This window comes from Denticeps clupeoides, chromosome 6 (genome assembly GCF_900700375.1).
Source record: "Denticeps clupeoides chromosome 6, fDenClu1.1, whole genome shotgun sequence".
In the NCBI taxonomy this organism is placed as follows: domain Eukaryota; kingdom Metazoa; phylum Chordata; class Actinopteri; order Clupeiformes; family Denticipitidae; genus Denticeps; species Denticeps clupeoides.
Genome location: NC_041712.1, coordinates 24499163 through 24505162, shown reverse-complemented (window position 1 = coordinate 24505162; position 6000 = coordinate 24499163).

The window sequence follows — 6000 nt, the reverse complement described above, 5'->3', positions numbered from 1 at the left end:
CAGTACTTGTGTGTCTAAATATATGAAAATCTGTAGTCCTTGGGAAGGCTCCCAAGTTGGAGCATCCGGAGCTGGGTCCCACTCTGTTTCGTCACCAAACTGACAGACAGGAAGCAGCCAGTAAGGCCGCGGGAGACCACTTCTCGAACCTGGTCCATGAGGTGTCCCTCAACGATGTGTCCTCTGCTCTTCTCCCTCTATTCATGGTGAGCCTGGAGGATCTCCAGCTGTTTACCTTGAAAATAAGCCCTGAAAGAAACTATAAAGATAGGCCTCAAAACCCACGAAGAAAATGACACTATTGTAAAGAATATGCTGAAGATTTTTTTTTTCTTAATGTGGAAATATACTAAAGAATATGATGAATATATTGAAAAGACAATGCTCAGTATTGACTGGCTCGATGGATCTGCTGCTGAGAAGTTCCTGGGTGTGCACATGACAGACAGGTCTCCTGGAGCCTTAACTCCACCTCCACCACCAAGACAGCCCAGCACTTTGTCACGATGATTTTTTATAATTATACGTAAAAAATACCAAAAACAAACAAAAAAAAAAATCACAGCAACTGCTCAACAGTTCCAAACGGGAGGATCGTTACCTCTGTGATGCAATAAACCCTTCACGCGAACATGTCTTCAGTTCGGGAAACCCAGCTTTCCGCAACGATTGCGCCTGTTGAAATGTGGTAAAGGAAGCATGTGAGTGGTCTTCTCAGACCTCGTCACTTGTTTATTTTCAGTGTTTTTTTGGGGTGCAATTTTTAACGGGACACTGAGTTCCTCAAACCAGCCTTCAACCGTTTTGAAATGCATGCTAGAGGCTTCCTAATGTGACATCAGTTTTGTGTTGAGTTTATTCAGTGATCACAGGCACACTTTTTTTTTATTATAACCCTCAATCCTATTCTGAGATCTTAGCTTTTAGCTTCGCATTCTCCTCTCGTAGGGCTTTGATTGTCCATTTCGCTTTCTGGTTTTCATGCTATTCAATTTCCAGTTCCTTTCTGAATTCGTTCTTGTTATTCGCCAGGATATTGGACGCGTGACAACATTGCTGCCATAGTGTGACTCTTTCAGCATTGCACAGCTGGAGCTGTTCGTCCTTTAAAATGAGCGTTTTTTCCTTTCTTTCCAACTGATCTTTCAGTCTGCCAATTGATAACTCTTAATTCTGCAAACGTGTCCTCTGATTGTTGATGCACTTCTCATTCTCCAAAATCTTATCTATTAGTGTGTCTTCTCTAATCTGTGCAATGTCAAGATGTTCCTCTAGGTCACCCAACTTGTCATTTAAGTCATTAGCCTCTCTCAAAACCGTATCATAGTTGTCAGTTAACGTTTTAAGCTCTTCCTTCCTCCATTATGCAAGGTCTCTGTATTAAGCAGCCGTGCATCGATTGCTATCCACTCGCCAACGCAAGTCTTTCAAACTCTCAAGATAAAATTCTTTAATGTATTTCATCTGACTCTAGCTAGTTTCCATCTTTATCAGCAGGGACTTTATCCGTTGCTTCAGATACAGGACATCATGGCTGAGTCTGGCACATTCAAGTTTCAAAACTGTCAGTTATCTGTTTATATTTATATTTTATTACATTAATCACTATGCATATATATGTATATGACAAATGTATATATATAACTCCCTTTATAGTAACCACTTCAACAAGTGGCTTGCAAGAACTTTAATGTGTTCTTGTCTGGCCCGACCGCCTGAGTGGAATCACACTTGTTCCACACTCGGGACTATCTTCATTTTTCATAAATTGATTTGATTGCCTTTATACTGATGTTCATATTTTAAACTGCAAACTTGGCGAGGAAAAAACTGTCTCCAGCAGAGAGGACGTGGACGTCCCCGAGCGAACACTTAACCCCAATAAAAACACAGTTATGACATTAGCTCCTCGCTCGCTCACTTACCAACCTGGCTGTTGTAAAAGTGAAATGAAGTGAATTGTCATTGTGAGACACATCAGCACAGCACACGGTGACACGCTGAAACGTGTCCTCTGCTCGCTTGGTGAGCAGCGGGCAGCCATGACAGGCGCATCGTTGCTCGAGGGAGGGCCGTGTTTTGAGGAAGTGTGTTCAGTGTGTTCATGTTGCAAAGATAGTATTTGTTGCCTCACTACCTAAAGGTTAAAACTGGCGACCACCAAGGGATTTAAATTTTATTTATTACATTTTCATTTATTTGGAATTGCCCTGCCATTCCCTACAAGGCATTATCCCAGATTGGAAGCCCCCAGTCAGCGCCTTGAGTTTTCTTGCAGTACTTGACAGCAAAATGTTCCAAAACATTGGTTTTCTTTTGGTATTGAAGCAATGTTTGAAATTCATAGTCTGATAAAATTTCAAAAAGTGATGGAAACTGGACTGTTGGATTATTGGAAATTCTTTATTTCTATTTTCTTTTTACTATTTTGTACCTTTGGGCTATAACAGGGGATACACCATTTTTTCTTTTCCTATCAAAATAAAGCAAAGTACAAATAGGTTAACCTATGCTTGTAAAGTTGTAGTTTCACGAGCATCACAAATGTTTCATAGAAAGGTTGATTACACGGTTTTAGTTCTGGTTTGTGTGACAGTACCGAGGCACCTGAATGATCTCAGCTGAAGCCAATTTGGCGAGACTACTCGGGACTTCTTTAAAAGCTGGATCAACAGCACCCAGTGGGCGCTGCTGCATTGACATGGACATGCACGGAACGAGGTTGTTTGAGTTCCTTTTGTTTCCTTTTCGGCCATCGTGGCTTTCGTGTTGAGTTTGTATTAGAAGGCCTTTGTCCTGATTTCCGGATTCTGCGCCATTTCCCCTCCCCGAGCCACGGCCGTGACACTTTGATCTAATGGAAGTGTTGAGTTTGAATAAAAACTTTTCTTTGGAGTAATAACAGCAAATTGCTTCATGTTGCATAACACACTATTAATATAGTTGTTTAAAAACACAAAAGTCTGATTTATCGTAGTACACGAGAGGTGATCGTGCCCTTTATGTCCATTTCTTATGTGGGGAGCCCTGTCTTTCTAAATATGTGCAACAGGATTTACAAGCATGCCAGTCTTGCGCCACGTGACATCAGGCTTCATACGAAAGTGAAGATGATAATAATTCCAATAATGCCAATATGGTTGTAGCACCCCGTGGAGGGAGTTTTTGCATCAATTTGAGAGCTGATGAAAGAGACCATGGCCGTTCAGTTCAAATTCTGCCTGTGAGGGGCAGCTGGAGTAACTGCCCACAGAATCCATGATCGGTTCAGTGGGATCACCGCCGCCTGGTGGTGGAAATAGAAATTGCTTTTGGACCATCCTCAGATCATGAGGATCATCCTCAGAGTTGGTGCGGTGTGTGCGGGTGAAACCAGGTGAAAAATAAAGCGAGCACAAAAATAAGACATCCTAGATATGAATGAATAAAATATTCTTATTAAACGTTTAACAAAGTTGAATGTGCTGACAAGCAAATCACATAAACATTTTTGATTAAAATCAAATTTATCAACCCATGTAGGTCTGGATTTGAAGTCACACTCAAAATTAAAGTGGAAAAACACACTACTGGCGTAATGTCCTTAAAACAGGTCTAAATGAGGCTCAGTAGTGTGAGGGTCAGTTCACAGCATCAATGCCTTCGTCTTGCAGGAACTGCTGACACACTCCAGCCACAAGGTCTGGCATTAGGAGGAACCAGGGCCAACCGCACCAGCATATGGTCTCGCAATCTCGGTACCTAATGGCAGTCAGGCTACCTCTGGCGAGCACATGGAGGGCTGTGAGATGCCACCCCACACCATTACGGAGGATGCTGCAGGCAGCAGAGCGTTCTCCACGGTCTCTCCAGACTCTCACATGTTTCAATGTGAACCTGCTATCATCTGTGAGATCTGTGAATTCGCCAGTGGCACATTTGCCAATCATGGTGTTCTCTGGCGATTGCGAAACGTAAGCACAACCCCCACCTGTGGATGTCAGGCCCTCATACTGCCTTCACGGAGACCGTTTTTGACCGTTTGAGAAGACACATGCACATTTGTGGCCTGCTGGAGGTCATTTTGCAGGGCTCTGGCAGTGCTCCTCCTGCTCCTCCTTGTATAAAGGCGGAGGTAGCGTCCTGCTGCTGGGTTGTTGCCCTCCTGCGGCCTCCTCCACGTCTCCTGATGTACTGGCCTGTCTCCTGGTAGTGCCTCCATGCTCTGGACACTACGCTGACAGACATGGTAACCCTTCTTGCCGCAGCTCACGTTGATGTGGCATCCTGGATGAGCTGCACTACCTGAGCCGCTTGTGTGGGTTCTAGACTCGTCTCGTGCTACCACCAGAGTGAAAACACCACCAGCGTTCAAAAGTGACCAAAACATCAGCCAGAAAGCAGAGGAACTGAGAAGTGGTCTGTGGTCCCCACCTGCAGGACCACGCCTTTATTGGGGACGTCTTGCTAATTGCCTATAATTTCCACCGGTTGTCTATTCCATTTGCACAACAGCATGTGGAATTGATTGTCAATCAGTGTTGCTTCCTGAGTGGACAGTTTGATTTAATAAAAGTGGGATTTGACTTTGAGCGTTCCCTTTATTATTTGGAGCAGTGTATATGAAAATGTGACCGTGGCCTACAGTTATAGGAACGAGAAAGAGCTAGGTCCCATAGCTCTCAATGTTTTCATTTATTCTATACGAGTGTCATAGTTCCGTGTGCCGCTCCGGAGTTTCAATGGTGTCAATGCTGTCAGCCTAATTTCCTGATCGTGTGCACCTGATGTTCAGTGTCTAGTCAGTGGTGGCCTAGCGGCCCCGTAATCAGAAGGTTGCCAGTTCGAATCCCGATCCGCCAAAGGTGCCACTGAGGTGCCACTGAGCAAAGCACCGTCCCCACACACTGCTCCCCGGGCGCCTGTCATGGTGCCCACTGCTCACTCAGGGTGATGGTTAAATACAGAGGACACATTTCACTGTGTCACCGTGTGCTGTGCTGCTGTGTTTCACTTCACTTTCACTAATTAAAGATGAAAGTCACATTGATTAAAAGCACATCTTTAAATTGCAAAAAATATAAATCAGTGGGATTTTGGATAACAGATTGGATTGAATCTTGAAAAATATTTTTTTACAGGGAAAAGACGGATACTGAAATCAGATCACCTAATCCAGTCTTAGTTTTAATCTGGATGAAACCTTCACTTTGGGTTGTTAAGGTGTGCTGGTCTCCTTCTGCCACTAGAGGACCATCTTTGTCCAGCACCTCGTACCTCACAAATCCATCATCTCACCCAGCACCTCCTGGCCCCGATCCCCTGTTTGGTTTAGCTTCCTAGGAGAATTAGATAAGTGGAGTTTAGCTCTGTGGGAGTGTTAACCTGTGTGTCCATCTGACTTGGACTTACGTCTCTGTGAGGAATCCTGATGTCTTATTATTTGGCTTGTTCTATTTTTCAAGGTCAAACATGAATAGCATTGTGAAACCATGAAGAGGCCTGGGATTCATGGTGGCCTGACCATGCACTGTGACAGCGAGATTCGGGAGTCGGTGTGTTGATGTGAGATGTTGGTGTGAGACGCGCAGCGAGATTCGGGATTCGGTGTGGTGGTGTGAGCGTTGTTGTGTATGACCTGCACCGAGATTCGGGATTCGGTGTTAGACGCACAGCAAAATTCGGGATTCTGTGTGTTGGTGTGAGACCTGCACTGAGATTCTGGAGTCGGTGTGAGACCTGCAGCGAGATTCGGGAATCGGTGTGAGACACACAGCGAGATTCGGGAGTCAGTGTGAGACATGCAGCAAGATTCGGGAGTCGGTGTGAGACATGCAGCGAGATTCGGGAGTCGGTGTGTTGGTGTGAGACGTTGGTGTGAGACACACAGCGAGATTCGGGAGTCGTGCAGCAAGATTCGGGAGTCGGTGTGAGACATGCAGCGAGATTCGGGAGTCGGTGTGTTGGTGTGAGACGTTGGTGTGAGACGTGCAGCGAGATTCGGGAGTCGGTGTGACACAC